This window comes from Ursus maritimus, unplaced genomic scaffold (genome assembly GCF_017311325.1).
Source record: "Ursus maritimus isolate PB19 unplaced genomic scaffold, ASM1731132v1 scaffold_4, whole genome shotgun sequence".
NCBI classification, from domain to species: Eukaryota; Metazoa; Chordata; class Mammalia; order Carnivora; family Ursidae; genus Ursus; species Ursus maritimus.
In genome coordinates, this window is record NW_024426552.1 from 3,004,682 (window position 1) to 3,021,483 (window position 16,802).

The 16,802-nt window shown below is 59.7% G+C and overlaps 1 long non-coding RNA gene across 2 annotated transcripts; it reads right to left on the minus strand.

Moving 5' to 3' along the window:
• Nucleotides 1-297: 297 nt before the first annotated feature.
• Nucleotides 298-16,378, minus strand: LOC103680705. 2 transcript variants are annotated; one of them, XR_005832282.1, is made up of 4 exons: nt 16,296-16,378; nt 2,378-2,442; nt 2,088-2,186; nt 298-1,848 (listed from the first exon to the last, which is right to left on the minus strand). It is a non-coding gene; the product is annotated as an uncharacterized LOC103680705 (long non-coding RNA). The 2 variants fall into 2 exon arrangements; XR_573153.2 differs by lacking the exon at nt 16,296-16,378 and having other exon boundaries at nt 2,378-2,962.
• Nucleotides 16,379-16,802: the final 424 nt, after the last annotated feature.

A 16,802-nucleotide genomic window follows, 5' to 3' on the forward strand; every position in this document is an offset into this window, starting at 1 on the left:
CCCAACCATGCCAACGAGAGCACCCTGAGCATGTCTCCTTCCCCAAGGCTAGGCTCCTCCTTGCTGCAGGCAGACACACCTCCAAAACCCTCATTCGCCACCCAAAATTTATTCTGCAGAGGACCATTTCTTGGGCGGAATCAGTGACTGTTGGAGAGACCTCATCGCCCTGCTGGGGGTGGTCTTTGCTGTGGACCCCCAGAGATTGCAGAGCTCTACTATTCAAAGCTAGCACATTTCCCAAGGTCAGATTTATTTAATTGTCCTCTTATTCTGTGCCTTTATTCTCCTTTACTATGTCATTTTGGGTCAATTAAAAGTTTTGTAAAATCCTTTTGTTCCATCCAGTTTGAGTTATGTTTTTTAATTTTAGCGTGTACCCCTCTCTCCCCTGCTCCTGAATATCACAAAAACCCAATCCACTTCAATCCCTCTGCCCAATATCTTAGATCTTTGTTAAAACCATCAAGTACAATCCTTCCGTGAGAGTCTGTTGTCAGTAATCTCTTGGTTTGTGTGTATCCAAAATGTCTTTATTTTGCCACCATTCTTGAAAGACAGTTTAGCTGGGTATAAAGCTCCAGGTTAACAGTTTCCTTAAGCAGTTCAAATAGACTATTTTTCTGTCTTCTGACTCATAATTAAGTCCTTTTATTTCAGCACACAGAAGTTCCTCTCACCTGGGAGGACATGACCTCCAAACCTGGTCTTCCCAGCACCAGCCAGATGCCGGACTCTCTGCTAGCTCCTCCCCCATCCAGCTGCTGCTTCTTCCTGGGGCTTAAGGAGTCTTGCCCCGCACATGCACACTTCGGGGATCCGCAGAAGACTGGAGCAGAGATTGTGCCGGGTAAGGGGTCTTCCCCCATGTGGCCTTTCTGAGATTTCTTCCTAAATTTCCAGACATTCTGGCAACGCCAAATTCTAGCCTCTGACCTCTCCACCCAATACCACCACCTTCTGCTGGAGCCCACCCTGTTGTGGGGTCCAGAAAGGGCCCTCGGGAGAAAAGCTTTCTTTCAAACTCCTTTCAAAGTTCATACCCCTTGAAGGTTTTTTCATCTGCTTTATGTCACTTCCCAAAGCCTTCAAATAATTATTGTTTCCATTTTGTCCGAAGTTCAGCAGCAGCAGGAAGATTAGTGAAACAAAACTTCTCTGGAAGTTGGAAGTCCTTGGCCAAGTTTATTTAACCTGAAGCAATGCCAGGTGGGACTTCGTCAGAGCTGGTGTGGATGATGCAATCTCAGGGCAGTGCCCGGAAGAGCACAACTTCAAAACTGACCCAAGACTTCCCCTGGCCTTCTCTCCCAGCTCCTTGTTCTCCTCTCAATGCCCAGTGCCGGGAAAGGACCAGCACGTCCCCCAGGAAATGAGGAATGGGCAAAGACTCATTGTATGTAAAGGAAGCAAAACCTTCAGAGACACAGATCCTAAAACATCTCCCCAGTGCACACTGCTGAAAACTTCCAGACCTCCCGGGAACAAAACACGGTGCCTGGTTACAGATTGGCAGCACCACGAGGACCCAGAGCAAGCGGACCATCATCCCCAAATGCAAGGACAAGTGTGCACCGTGCAGAAGACCCTGCGTGCAGTTCTGGGGTGATGGGGTCTCACGTCCCCTCATCAAGGATTGGAGATGTCTGGTTTCCAGCCTCCCCCGGAGCCTCAGGGTTCCGGTTGTCTGGGTCAGCCGTGGAGTTGATACAGTGCGTCTCTCCAACCATGGCAGGACCTTGGAGGACAACCTAAAAATGTCGAGCTCTTGAAGACAGGACGGATGTCTCAGTAGGGTCTGTGCTATGTGTTGTTGCTGTTGCTGCTGCTTTAGCCTCTACTTACCTGCTGCAGGACGACAGACATAGAAAATGTTGGAAACTGGTCCATATAGACTTGTTCATTGGCTACATTAATTTGTATGTGATTTTTCCACCCCCAATTTCCATCCCGGAGAATTAAGAAAAAAAGACTTCTTGTCTTCAGCCCGCCCCTCCACCCGTGAGACAGTGAACACTGGCAGCTCCCACAGCCCTCCTTGCAACAAGCGCACACGGGTGCAGGCCAAGCCACAGGGAGGTCACTACCTGACGGCTATCTCTTCCCAAAGGCACCTTCTCTGGCGGCCCCTCAGCCACGGGTGTGCACATCCTCAGGGACTCAGGGAAAGGCTGCTGTTGGCATATCTGGAAACAAGTATGAGCCAAAGGAGATTAGTTGAGTTCTGAGGTCAGAGGACAGACACGTAGTGACGCCATCGCAGGGAGATTGACCACGGGTCAGCCAGGTGTCCAGTCCCTGTGTCTCCCTCCACAGGCGGGCACCGAGGACGTCTTGCTGCCCCTCTCAGCCATTCAGAGAACAACAGATGCCTCACCTGGGAAACCACCCTGGACCGCACGAGGGCAAGCTCATCCCTCCAGCACTGTGGTGTGTGGTGACCTTGAGGCCAAGAGGAGAGAAGGGAAAGTCAAAACACAGGAAGGCATAAGACAAAGTACCTCCATTGGGAAGTTTAGAAAAATACCCCCGAAACTGTAAGGATGGGCACCAAAAGTGCTACATCGGTGATGGGAATGGAGTGCCCTAGACATCCAGAGGAAGGATGGGGTCACACAGAAGGGGGATCATGTGGGTGGGTTCCTCACCCTGCTACAAATGACGATTGTCATGTCTGTTGTCCCCACTGAGCCTCCCAGACGTGCCTTTGGCCTTGACCAAGAGTCTAGGTCCTAGTACCCAGGGAAGGAATTGGACGCACCCTGCACATGGCGCTGTCCCACGTGAGGCCCGTTGTCCTGGCAATGCGGACCCTCTCTGCTGGCCTGTCCCCACATGTGCGTGCTCTCACCGACAGCTAACTCCTAAAGCACCGCAATTTGTGTCTGGAAGACGTCAGCCAGCGGGCTCCTCGTGCACCTGGAGCCCGACAGCGGCTTCCCAAACACGAGCACCACGGACCCAGGGCCTTGACTGCTCCTCTTCAGCAAGGTGAGCCAACATAACCCACCCCCCGGCCCAGTGTAATGCATACTGGCATTCCATGCTCTGTGACCAACCAAGGGCCGACCAAGGCAGGTGTCCACAGACCGTTAGCATGGAAAGGCTTAACTTTTACCCATTCGATGTGAGGGGAGAAAACAGCAGGGAAGAACCTTTTCTTGGCTTTTTTAGGCAACCTCAGAAATCTAGGAAACGTAGCTGAAATAATTCCCCCTTTAAAAACCACCGCATGGGGAGCGCGCTATCTAAGTCTGACGGCCTCAGCGATGAGTCAGGCGGCACCAGCGCGCCCCCTTCCAAGCCGTCCTCACCTCCGCCCGTTCGCGTGCTCATTTGCCAAAAAGCTCCAACTGTATTTGCATGTTTTTCCATCTAATTTCTCCCGATCACAATTCAGAACAGGTGCAACTCCAGCAGGCGACCTGCACGATCTACCAGGTCCCATCATGGGGCGCACGGGAAATCATTTAAAGGGCCTTCGCCCGTCTGCAGTTGGCACAAATTGTGCAGCAAGCCCACCCCACACACACAAGATTGAGGCACAAGAACACGCACCCACCAGGGTGGTCCCCGTCATCACCTTCACTTAGCGGGCACTGGGCACCCAGGACCCCCGAGGGACTACAAGTGTACCAGGGGGTGCCTTCTGCCCTGCATGAGCTCAAGCCCGGAGTCCCTGGATGCCACTGCTAGCCGCCAAGCCACTGCACACATGCACTGGGCCATCCCAGGGTCCCCGGGCCACTGCTCTGACTCTGCACCAGCGCAGTCATCATCAAGGCCTTGGAAGCAGCTGCCGGCCTACCCCACATCCCACCAGGGCCCAAGGGGACCCCCACATCAGCACCGAAGAAGAACCAGGATGACCTAGAAGTTCTCTTTCCCATCTCCAACACCCCTGGGCAGCCCGGTCCTCCTTGGTGCTCCTGACTCACCTTGTTCCAGCTCAGGGAACCATGTTCTGGTGGGCTTGCCCAAGATGTGGTGTCACCTAACCCTGAAAGAGCCACCACGGATCCCTGCTAGGTGATGGAATTCAGAACCCATCCTATGGCATGTCACCCTAACACCACCTCCTCCTTCCTCATCTCCACTCATCCTGCACCCCACGCCATGATCAATCTGGGATCAGATTTTGTAGAGGGCAGTCTTTGGTTCTCCCCCCTCTTTTACACCCTCCTTTTTGCACCCTGGACTAGACCACCAAGAGTATGAGGCATTCAGGTAACCTGACAACTCAGCAATGATGGTGCTCGTTTTGGCGACGGTGTTGATGGTAATGACAGCAGTGATAGCAGTGATAGTGATGGTGGTGTTGATGACGATAATGATGGTGATGGTGATGGTGGTGATGGTGGTGGTAATGACAGCAGTGATGGCGGTGACGGTGATGATGGTGGTGATGGCGATAATGATGGTGATGATGGTGGTGGTGATGGTGATGGTAATGACAGCAGTGATGGCGGTGACGGTGATGATGGTGGTGACGGTGGTGATGATGTTATTACAATTTACTGAGAACTTACTCTGGGCCAGTAGCAAATATGCGAAGTGTCTTCTTTTAATCTTTCCCTTAAAGATTTTATTTATTTATTTATTTGAGAGAGAGAGAGGGAGTGAGCATGAGCAGGGGGAGAGCAGAGGAAGAGGGAGAAGCAGGATTCCTGCTGAGCAGGGAGCCCAATGGGGGGCTCAATCCTAGACTCCAGGATCATGACCTGAGCCAAAGGCAGATGCTTAACCAACTGTGCCATCCAGGTGCCCCTATCTTCCTTTTATCTTTATTTTTTTTTTAATTTTATTTATTTATTAGAGAGAGAGAGAACGCACAAGCAGGAGGAGCAACAGAGGGAGAGGGAGAAGCAGACTCCCCGTTGAGCAGCAAGCCCGATGCAGGGCTCAATCCCACGACCCTGGGATCTTGACCTGAGCTGAAGGCAGACGCTTCACCAATTGAGCCACCCAGGTGGCCCTTCTTTTAATCTTTAAAACGATGATAAGGTAGCCATTATTAGACCCATTTTACAAAAGAGAAAATCAAGACAGAACTTCAATGACCTGCTGAAGTCCCAGAACTAGCAACAGGACCCAGGCCCACGTGCCCCAATGCACACGCTCCTACCACCAGCCCTGCCCGGCTGAACGGGAAGAGGCCAGGACATTGCGTGGAGCATAGAGGGGGCCGCCCCATAGGGTGCTCCTGGGAAACGTGCACGGCTGCGCAGTGGCCCTCTGTCAGCGCCCTCCCAGTGCCCCAGCCTTCCAGACTTCTGTGTGAGGAAACCCCATCCTCAGGGTCCCCTGACTCTTCACCTGCCAACCCCCACGGAACTATTTTATCTAGAGAGCCCGCCCAGTCCCCATTCCAGGTGCGCTCAATTTCCTTTTTTTATAGATTGAGACACACTCCTCCTCTAACGTTGTGTAAGTTCCGGGTGTACAAGGTGTTGATCTGACACGTTTGTATAACGCGACGTGGTTACCGGCTCGGTGTCGGCTCGCACCTCCATCGTGTCCCGCCGTTACTATGGTTTTGCGTGAGAACAATTAAGATGCGGTCTCTTAGCGACTTGGAAGTTTGTGATAGTGCTGCGATCATCGCTGCGCTGCACATTAGATCTCCGGGACTTATTGATCCGCCAGTTGCAAGTTTGTGCCCTTAAGCACCACCCGCTCTGCTCTCGAAGGCTGCTGCCCCGGGAACCACATCCTGCCGTCAGCCCCTCAGGACCGAGCTGCTCAGAGCCGCCCCCGTGAGGTACAGCTGCTTTCACCCCCTCCCTCGCAGCGGGCTGGCTCTCTCCTCCCCTTTCCATGTCCTTGTCTGCCCGGTTTCCCGGAAGAGGACAGGGAAGGCCTCAGGGGTCATGCTTCACGAAGCTCCTTGGAGTGGGAGTCCAGGAGCAGAGCCGGGCTCTCAGCTCTCCCGCCACGCCCTCCCCATGACCCACCAGGCCGGTGACCCCATAAAAGGGGTCCCACTGGTTAGACATGGGGGAGGGTCCTGCAGGGAGGGCACGCTGCCCCTGAGAGGGGCTGGGGGTGACAGGGGTCTGTGCGAAGGGGTGATGGTGCAGCCCACAGAGCAGAACGTCCCCCCACAGCCTCCTTCCCCCCCAGAACTGAGGGCCCACACTCATAACCTATTTCAAAAGCAAAGAAGCTAGCAAGATCCAGAACCCGAGGTGCTGCCCCTTTCCCAGCAGCCAGTTCTGAGCACACCTGGCCCGACAGCTAGGGACCCAGGGCCTGCCCTACCGTCCACCCTGCCTGACCACTCACCGTAGTCTCACACTGCAGGCCAGTCCAGGTATCCGAACCCGTATGGGGGTGTCAGGTGACCCCCCCCCACCAGCCAAGTGCTCCCAGGGCTCCAGGCACAGGGCAGGGTCCCGGAGGGGAGGCCTCGGCCGGAGACCCCCTGGGAAAGGTGCCCCTGGGGGCCTGCTGGGAGGGGAGGGAGGTTGTCAAGTTCAGTAAGATCCCACTGGGTGCAGCCGGTGAGCCCGTCAGGGAGCGTGCCCCCCACTGCCACCAGCGTGTTCAGCTGAGCCCTGTCCCTGACCCCTCACTACCCACCAGTGCTGTGAGCACAGACGGGTCTTTGTGTGGACAGCGCCTGCAGGCCCTTGGCCAACAGAGCAGAGAGGAGATGGGCTTGGACCAGAGCCGAGACCTGTCAGGCCCTGGCGCGAAGGCCAGCACCCCCCACCTGGCGGCACTCGTGCAAGCAGATGACTTCATTTATTTATTTGAGAGAGAGAGCAAACAGCAGGGGAGGGGCAGAGGGAGAGCGAGAATCTTAAGCAGACTCCCTGCTCAGCATGGAGCCCGACGCGGGGCTTGATCTCACGACCCTGAGATCGTGACCTGAGGCAAAACCAAGAGGCAGACGCTCAACCGACTGAGCCACCCAGGCCCCCAGCACACGGATGACTTTAAAAGGAAAATCCACCTGAATGCCCCAAACACAAACCTCTCCTGTTAGTACAGCTCGCGCCTGAGCGAGGGGGAGGGAGGGCGTGCCTGGAAAGCCCCTGACAAAGACGTCCGGAAACAGAATCCCAGAGCCCCAGAGGCAGGCAGAGACGTCGGGCAAGGCTGGGCCACCAGCTCCGCTGTGAAAACCGAGGAAGGCAGGGCTGAGGGCCCAGTCCTCTGCGTGGCGGCACGAGGAGCTCTGTGGCAGGCCGGCAGGGGCCTCGGTGGCCCAGGCCTCCCCGGACCCCTGCTCTCGGCAGCAACTCCATGGAGAGTGCGGCCCTGCTGCCGTCCTCGGGGACCCGCACTCAGCCTGCAACCTCCTGTGGCCAGTAGAAGATGCCCGAGCAATGACGCCAGCCCCAAGCCTAGACTTCAGAGGCCCCCAAACCCGTCACCCCTCTCAGTCCTCACCCGGCCTGTGGGAACAGGCCATGCCGGCAGCAGGAGGAGGGGAGACCCCATGCAGGGGACACAGAGACACGGGCATCAAGGACCCGAAGGGACCCAGCTGAGCCCCGCAGCACCACCGCCGAGCCCTGCCACAGTGGCTCCAGAGCCTCGTGCTAACGGAACGCTTCGGTCTGGCTTCCTGTAGCTTGTTACACAGCAATAGCTGATGATTGCCAGTGGCCTTCCCGGGATCGTTCTGGGAGCAGTGAAAGCCGATCTGGAAGGGAACATAAGGAAATGTCCGGAACCGGAGCTGCCCGCTGTCCAAACTCCCCACAGAGAGGCCGGGATATTCCCGCGGGTACTTGCCACGGGTGGGGCCGTGCAACCTTAATGCACTTCTCCAGCCCTCGGCCCTAACTCACCCTAGCCAGTGCTGCCATCTCCCGAGCCCTAGCGTGCGCTCGGACTACAGCGGAGCCCCAGGACTGTGGGGGAGGCCGGCGCGGCTGGCTCGGTTCCTAGCCTGAATCACGGCCGCCGTGTGACTCCCCCAGCTTGCTCCCTGAGCGCGGACAGAGCGCATCCACGTGCCCACACGACTCCAGGCTGGGCCAGGACCTCCGCAGCTGATACTTTTCTCCTTGTCACTCAGTAGCCTGACCCCCCACCCAGAGGACACAGCCCCTTTCTCAGGAAGAGGCAGTGGACCTGAAACTGCACGGGGAGCCTCACTGTGAGGCCCAACAGCCACAAGCTGCACGAGAGCCCTCCCACGTCAGGGACAAGGCTGTTAAAGCTGCCGAGACCGTAGGCACGTTAGTTGTGCAGCGCAAACCCGTCTATCCTGCTGGCTGCATGGGGGGACGCTGGGGAGGCCTGTCCACTGCCCCCCCAGCTCTGCCGGAAGCATCAGTACCCACGAGGCCATCGGGGCCCCCCATTCTGTACGCCCTCCCTCCTTCCCTGCCCCCCAGAGCATTTCCCCAGGACGAGGCCCCGCCTCCCCAAACCCAGGCCAGCCCAGAACACAGCAAGTGCTCAATGAATCACCGACGAATGAACGAACGGACCCACCAGGCTGCCTTGGGCCGACGACCCCGTTCACGGTGGGAGTTGTGCAACTGACCGGTGCACGTCCCCCGCGGACAAGCCCTGCATGTAACGAGCACATGCAGCCTTGTGCACACAGGCTCAGGGCGTACTTGGAAATAGGGGCTTGGCGCCAGCATGGGAAGCCCACAGGTCAGGGCCGCTCCATGTGAAAACCGGGCTGCGGCCGCTCCTCCCACCAGCTCTGGAGGAGTGCTGGGTCACTGTCGTAAGCACATTTCCACCCAAGGGAAACGTGCACACACATGTCTACACATGCACACATGCATACGTGTAGGGGTGACCCCACTGGCTCACACGATCACGCGCACGAGTGCAGGGAGGTGATGCACGCAGGCATGTGTGGGCGCGTGCACACCCCCCGGATCCCACGGAGAGTGCTTCTGTGGACGGGAAGGCGTGACCCTGCTCTCCCTACTAACCGTTGCATGTGTTGGTGGCCCGTGCATGTCCTTCCTTCGGCCCCCACTTGGCTCATCCAGACGCGGGTCTGTGGCAACTTTGCTGGGCAGCAATCGGACCCAGATGGCCTGGGGCTCCGGCGGCTGCATGGCGTGATGCCAGCTTTTCCACGGACAGGCCTCCCTCCTTTTGGTTTTCAATATCCGGTGTGCACCTGCGTCTCCGGACGGACAGAACTTGTCCGGGCAGGGCTGCTGGGGCCGAGGGCAGAGCGGGCCCTCGGGAGTGCTGCTCTGCCCCCAGCACTGGGTCCTGGGTGACCCATACCTGCGCTGGCAGGGACACGCAGCTCCCGGGGCAAGAGAGAGCACAGGAAGGACTAGGGAGTCAGGCCCGCTCCACTTCTGTGGCAGCTGAGGGCACAGGTGAGCCCAGGAAGACCAAGCCCAGTCCCCGGACCTCCTGCCAGCGTGTGGGCCCCTCCTTCTCTGGCCCTGGAAAAGCCCCCCTCGGAATCCAGCACCTCTGACCTGCAGAGTTCTACCCGGTCCCCCAACAAGCCCACGACTCGGTAGTGGGGTTCCCACGGACCAGAGGAAAAGGCTGACTCTGAAGCGGCTCCAAGGGTCGGTCATGGCCAGAGCCAAGGGCACCCGGGCTGGCGGGTTTCAGGGGCGCCTACCCAGGAGTGTCAGCATTGCGGTGACATTCCCTGGCGTGTGCCCGAGTCACTGCATGGGCGCCACGGAGAGGGCCCCTTCCTCCGGCAGTGGGGGGGTGGGAGGTGAGAGTCGTGACCTTACCCGGGCTTGGGGGACCCAGGCGGACAGGGAGGGGGCTGCCTCTGGGGGCACAACCAGCCTGCAGGAGTAATGACCAGACACAGGAAATCCGCCCATGTAGGGGGTGCGCTGGGAGTGCGGGGGAGGGGGACCCTGGGCGGGGCTGGGTCCGGGCCTGCCAGTCTCAGACCACATGGCTATTGGACAGGTGACTGCCCTCCACCTGTCCCCGCTGCTGGGTGGGGCTCCAGAGTCCAGCGCCCCCAACTGGCCGCAGCCCAGAATCGGACGTGAGTAAATGGAGTGTGGCTGACACCCGCGGCCCAGGCAACCCGCCAGCTGGGGAAGGCCACCCCGCCTGTCCGGACCCAACCCCTCCCCACCTCCAGGGCTGCTGGAAAAGCGGGTCTGGGCGCTGTGAGAAAATGCCCTGCATTCCAGGTGCCCGCCCTCCCAGCTCTCCCCTGACTCCTAGTGCCTTGGTTTGCCAGCACTGTGAAATGGGTCCATCAGGCCGGCTTCTCGGAGATGTGCGACATTAAATTCCAGCCTCCAAGCTCTGGGCTCGCATGTGTTTTCACCTGCTGCTGCTCCGTGGGCTCAGCGCCTTCTCCTGTCCTGCCCCCCGACCTGCCCCAGGCAGGAGCACAGCTCACACGTCCAGATGCCCGCTGGCCCGCCCTCTCAGACTCCAAGTCTGCACCTGCCCCATCCGAGCACCCCTGGACCCAGCCCCGCCTTCACCTGCGCTGGCCTGGGCGCCCTGGGACCTCCAGACAGGCCGCAGAGACCCTGACCCCGCTGCCGTCATGTGGAAGAGGCGGGGTCCCCACTCTGCCCGCAGCAAAACACTCCTCACTGGCCAGGCCTGGAGGGAGTTCGTTCCAGGGGCCCTGACGGGCAGACAGTCTTTCCAGTTCCGGCCCAAGCTCCGCCCAGGCCACACAGCCGTGTCCCGGGGGGGGGCAGGACTCAGGGCCCAGCGCCTCCACCCAGGCCCACCCGCCCAGAAGTGGGAGAAGCCTGCGCGCAGGCCGCTGTGTGCCCTCCACCCCATCAGCTAACACCAGGATAAAGAACAGGGGAGTTAAAGGACATTCGATGGGATTTGAAAATGAGGGGCTCATCGAACTCTCTCCTTTTGATCTGTCACACTGAGACTCGGTTTCCCATTGTTGGCGTTCCCCATGTGAGCATAGATCAAGCGTCTGTTCAAGTGGGGCCATCATGCCCATTTCTGGGGCGGAGATCTGAGACCAGTGGGCACAGAGCCACCCGGCCCCGCCCTGCAGTTTCGGGAGGTGGCCCCAGAGTCAGGAACTGCCCTGAGCCGCTTCGAGAAACAGCTGTAGGTCATTGGGAAGGTCAAATCATGGGTAAGGAGGGCATGGCAGACAGAGCCCTGCAAGAGCAGGGACCCCCGTGGGTCTCAAGGGTCAGACTGAGCTGTCAGTGAGGGGTCATCAGCCTCGGCCAGGGCTCCTTGGGTCACTCATGCTGGGCAGGAGAGTTCAGCTCACTCTTGGTGGAGGAGGCAATATTCTTTGTCTGGCCTTGAGAAATATCCAGAAGGCAGGAATGCCCTCCCTTACACCTCCTACCTGTGGCCATCCTTCCGGCTCATCCCCAAGTCCTCAAATCATCCTCCCCAGAATCAAGCACCCCTCAAGCACTTTCGGTCTCCAAACTACCTTTCTCTTCTCACTCCCTCCCAGAAATCTTTCTCCCTCCTCAGACCTGCCTAACCCAGCCAAGTGTTAGGAAAATCCAATGGCCTCCTTTCCTTTCCTTTTTTTTTTTTTTTTAAGATTTTATTTATTTATTTAACAGAGATAGAGACAGCCAGCGAGAGAGGGAACAGAAGCAGGGGGAGTGGGAGAGGAAGAAGCAGGCTCACAGTGGAGGAGCCTGATGTGGGGCTCAATCCCATAACGCCGGGATCACGCCCTGAGCCGAAGGCAGACGCTTAACCGCTGTGCCACCCAGGCGCCCCCAGTGGGCTCCTTTTCTAATTCATACTCAAACATGAAGGGTTGATGGGCCCTGCCAGAACCGGACAACCTAAATGCCCCTCCAATGGGTAGAGAATCGAAATAGAGCCAGACCATGGGCCTGCCTGCGTATCAGAATTACCTGAGGCTTTTTACAGCACGCGGGTGGGGGCCCACCCAGACTACATCCAAGTGCGGGGCGTGACCTGGTAGAGCAGTTTCATAAGCTCCCCAAGTGTTTACTGTCCAGCCAGAGTGGAGAAGCACTGAGCTAGGGGAACAGTTCATGCAGCAGAGGGAGGAGGAGAGGCGGGGAGCTGTTCTTTCCATGGTAATCACCAGGACCTGCTCACCTCCGTGTGCGGACGGCCACCCTGCCTCCACAGTATTTATGGAGCGAGTACTCAGGCCAGCTCTGTATGAGGCCCTGGAGGAGACAGCAGTGGACAAGACATACCCTACCCCTGCCCTCACAGCGCTCATGGCGTGGGAGGGCCTGATAGGCAGCTATGCCTTGACATAGGACCCATCAGAGCCCTGGGAGGGGTGCTAGGAAGGCCCCTCAAGCAAGGGGGGCTGGGAGCCAGGCAGGAGGAAATAAGCTGTGTTCAAGAACAGTGCAGCCAGAGGGAACAGCATGTGCAAAGGTCCTGGGGCAGATCGGGAATGATCTGAGCTGCGGGCAGGGGAGACATGGCGGTGGCCTTGTAGGCCTGAGAACCAGCTTTCTTTCTTCTTGAATCAGACGGAGCATCGGAAGATGCTGGGCTCACTCATGTTGAGCAGGACTGGGTGGTTCCTTGAACACACATTGACGGTGCTGGCCATGTTCCGGAAACTCTTCCAGGCACCTCTGTTGGATCTGTCCTGACCTTGCGTTCTGACAGTGAGACTACAGAGGTCAAGTCTGGAGAGCAGGCGTTCCCTCACAGCAGGGTGTGGGTGCTCGAGTGTCCACCATGCGTGCCCAGTGTGGCCTGTGAGGGACCCTTCTTGGCTGCTGGGGACTCACTCTGGCTGCTGAGTGGAGACAGGCAACGGGAGAGCCGGGGTGAAGGAGACTCCAAGAAGTCAGTGTCAGTGTCCCATTAGACAGATTTTGAAACTGAGGCAAGGAGCCCAAATCTCCAAGCTGGGACTTGGCCCAGACCCACTGGCCCTGAAAACAAGGCCCCCGGCTCTCCTGCTCCCCTCCGCTGTGACCTCAGTAAGGGGCCCCAGTCCCTGCCCATAGCCCCCACCTCTCATCCCCAAAGGGCCAACAGCACAGACCCAGCTACAAACCACTCCCAGTCCCCTGGCTGACAGGCCACAGATGAGGGGCCCCCGTGACAGCTGCTGGGCCGGGGGGGCTGCTTCCTTCCACCCTCATTCCTCCCTCTCCAGGCACAAAGCTCAGCCCTGGGGCCTCCTCCCAGGAGGGGCAGGGGAGGGAGGGGAAACCCAGACAGGAAATAGGGCTGCAGTGTGACCACTGAGCTGGGCCAAAAGAGCTGCTCCTTCTATGTGCTTCTCTCCGCCCAGTTCCCCTGGGGACAGACGTGCTGAGCACAGCCCCAGCCCTGCAGCCCTTTCTTCTCCAGGGCTCTCCTAGCCCCCACCTGCCACCCCCACTGCCAGGGGCCTGGGGGATTTCTCTCCAAGCCCAGGGCTGAGTCATCGGCCATCCCAGGGTCCAAGGAGAAAAGACCCAGCTGAAGAAGCTGGGCCCACTCAGAAGGAGCCCAGGAGCTTGGCAGGGACAACGAAGGCTCCCCCACCACCACACACACACTCTGTCTCAGCAGCCAGATGCGTGCAGCCCAGAAAGTTCCCTGCCCTCCTCCAACGTCAGCCAGTGTCTGTGAGGTGGGGCTGGTGAGAGGACCTGAGCCCAGGGCTCAGACTGGAAGAGCATCCGTGAGGGGGGCCAAGCCAGAAGCTGGTCAGTCCTAGGCCCCCTCGCTCCCTGCCCTGCCCCGCCCCAGCTTCTGCCAGAGGGTCAGCAATGTTGGCAGGGGGCGTCCAGGTCCCACAGCAGAGTGTGTGAGAGCCCCCCACCCCAAGCTGGTGCACAGACGTCTCTCATCTTCACCCCCATCGCGTGGGCTGAGAAAGCAGAGGTGTGGGGTGTCCTCTGATGGAGTGGGGATGCAGGCTCCCAGCCCCCGGGGTGGGGACAGGGGGAGGTGCTGGGATCAGGGGAGGGATGGCTGATGACATCACAGGGCCATCGTGTCCCTGGGAGCTGCTTGGAAAGGCGGGTCACAGCCCCCCACCTGCTGGATCAGAACCTGCATTTGCAGAAGATCCCCAGGGACGGCAGGCATACGCTCAGGTGAGAACCGCTGTTCTAGAAAGCTGTCGGGGTGGAGGATACAGCAGCTCGAATTCAGGAGTGCAGGCTTGGGGCAGTAAGGGTGAGGAAGCGATCTGGTAGGAGAGGCTGAGAAGCAAGCTAGCGCACTCATGGCAAGCCGGGGCACCACGACCACGCGGGGCACCACGACCACGCCAGGGCACCACGACCACGCAGGGCACCACGACCACGCCAGGGCACCACGCCGGGGCACCACGACCACGCGGGGCACCACGACCACACCAGGGCACCGCGCCAGGGCACCACGACCACACCAGGGCACCGCGCCGGGGCACCACGACCATGCCAGGGCACCGCGCCGGGGCACCAGGACCACGCCAGGGCACCGCGCCGGGGCACCACGACCACGCCAGGGCACCGCGCTGGGGCACCACGACCACGCCAGGGCACCATGACCACACGGGGCACCACGACCACGCCAGGGCACCACGACCACGCGGGGCACCACGACCATGCCAGGGCACCGCGCTGGGGCACCACGACCACGCGGGGCACCACGACCACACCAGGGCACCGCGCCGGGGCACCAGGACCACTCCAGAGCACCGCACAGCGGCTGCCCACAGCCCCCCGGGCTGTGCACACAGGGCTTCCGTGGGAGCAGCGCCCAGACGGAGAGGGGGGAGGGCAGACCCCCACCCCAGCTGTGGCCTCAAGCCCAGGTCTGGCCCCAGTGGCGGGACACGGAGACAGGAAACAAGAAGTAGCCACGGGGTCGTGTGGACACGGTGGCCAGGGGGCTGCCCCAATCCATTCAACCCATGCTCCCCTCCCGCTCCTGTCACTCCGCCCTGCGGGTGGAAGGTGCCTCCAAAAGCCATCGGGACCAGCACTTCCCTCTCGACAGCGCCTTAGACCCTAGCTCCTCTCATCCCCTCCGTGCAGGACACCCCCCAGCACTGATCCCAGCACCTCCCCTGAGCCTGCGTCCCCGCTCCATCAGGGTGGGAGGAAGCCAGGCGGGGCAGGGGTGCGAGGCCCCCTCATGACACGTACACTTGCCTGCCTGCCTGCCTGGGACCCTCAGCCGCGGAGACGGCACGGCTCTGGCGATGGGCTGGCAGCTGCTTGCTTTCCAAATGGCAAGTCCTCCGACCCGGGGAGTTACCAACTCCTTGGGGGGATGAGTTTGCCAGTTTGCCCTAAATTGCATCAGTTAGTGAGCAGCGAGAAAGGCGTGTGAAGGTGCCTGGCGTGGGTTAGCTGGCGGGGCCAGGCTAGCGGGGGAAGAGGAGCCCTCAATGCCCAGGAGGCACACGGCAGGAAGGTCTTTGGGTCACTGGCATTGTGGCTAGGGGTCCCCAGCTCCCCCGCACTCAGAGTGTAGGAGAGACACTGCCCCAGGAGACTCACCCAGGGCGCTCCTCCTGCCCCCCTCCGGCTCCCACCCCACCACGCAAACACAACACCCCAGCAGGGCGCAGCCAGGGGCGGGAGCACCAAGGTCAGCTTGGAGAAGGAGAGAGGGGTGCCCTGGGGGGTGGGGCCCGGGGCAGAGTAGGATGCGGGCAGCTGCAACCACTCGCCAAAGATGGGCTGGGGGCACCCCACTTCCCATCCTCCCCACTTAGGAAGGTAGAGACAGCCCTGCTGAACTCCCAGGGGCCCCCCACGTCACGGCCCGGCCACGGCAGCAACAGGGTCCCCGCAGCCACATCCAGGGTTGGGCTCCAGGATCTGGGCTGCGGGGCCCAGGCCAAAAGCAGGCTCGGCCCCTCCTGTTCTGCCACGCAGAGGGGCCGGGGTCTGGGGCCTGGAGGGAATGTTCCCTGCTGTCCTGCCGCAGGTCCTGAGCTGTCCACCGGCCCCATCCACAGATCCACCCCCACAACACACCACCACCCCCCTGCCCTCCAAAACATCCAGGTCCTCACAACGGGAGGAAGCAGCGTCTGGGGTGCTCGCAGGTGCCGGCTTCCATGACCCTTCACTGTATGCCCCACTTCAGACCCCACAGACACACAAAGACCACCCACCACACCTGTTCCCCTCCCCTCTGTGGTGACCCCAAGGGGAGCAGCCCCGCATGACCCATGTCCCGACTCAGGTGGCACCTGGCTGTCGTCTCTGAGCTGACAAGGACTGCGGGTGGAGACGCTTCAGGAAGCTGGTTGGCTGTGCCCTGCCCCGGGGTTAATGGAGACCCAGAGCCCCCTTGGCCTGCCCTGGCGTCCCCACACCTTCCCCTCCCCCGGTGCCCCTGGTCCAACCCTGGCGTCCAGGTGCCCTGAGCAAGAACCTTCTTGGTGTCGGGGGGGGGGGGGCTAGAACCTGTGACTGAGAGGGGCCTGCGCAGAGACAGGAGACTCGGGAGTCCCTTGTGCGGCAGAGTCTGGGCCAGGTCAGCATCTGTGCATAGGTGAATCACTGACGGACACCAGACATCGGGTCGTCTGTGGGCGGGCAACAATGGATTGCCATAGAAACATCCAAAACAGAAACACAGACCTGGAGCGTTAGAATGCGGGCCCAGCCCTGGGTGTGCCAGAAACGGGCAACCCCTGCCTCAAACAGCCCCAAGAGACATGTCCAAATTCTAAACCCCAGTACCTGCAAGTTTGACCTTATTTGGAAAAAGATTCCTCCTCTCAGACGTAATCCAGGGGAGGACGTCATCCTGGATCGTCCGGGTGGCTGGTGTCGCTGCAAGAAGAGACACACCAGAGAGAGACGGCCGTGTGACAGTGGTGGCAGGACAGTGGGGACCCCGCCACAGGCACGGCCGCACGGGGAGCTGGAGAGGCAGGAGGGACCTCCCCGTGAAGCCTTCAGAGGGCG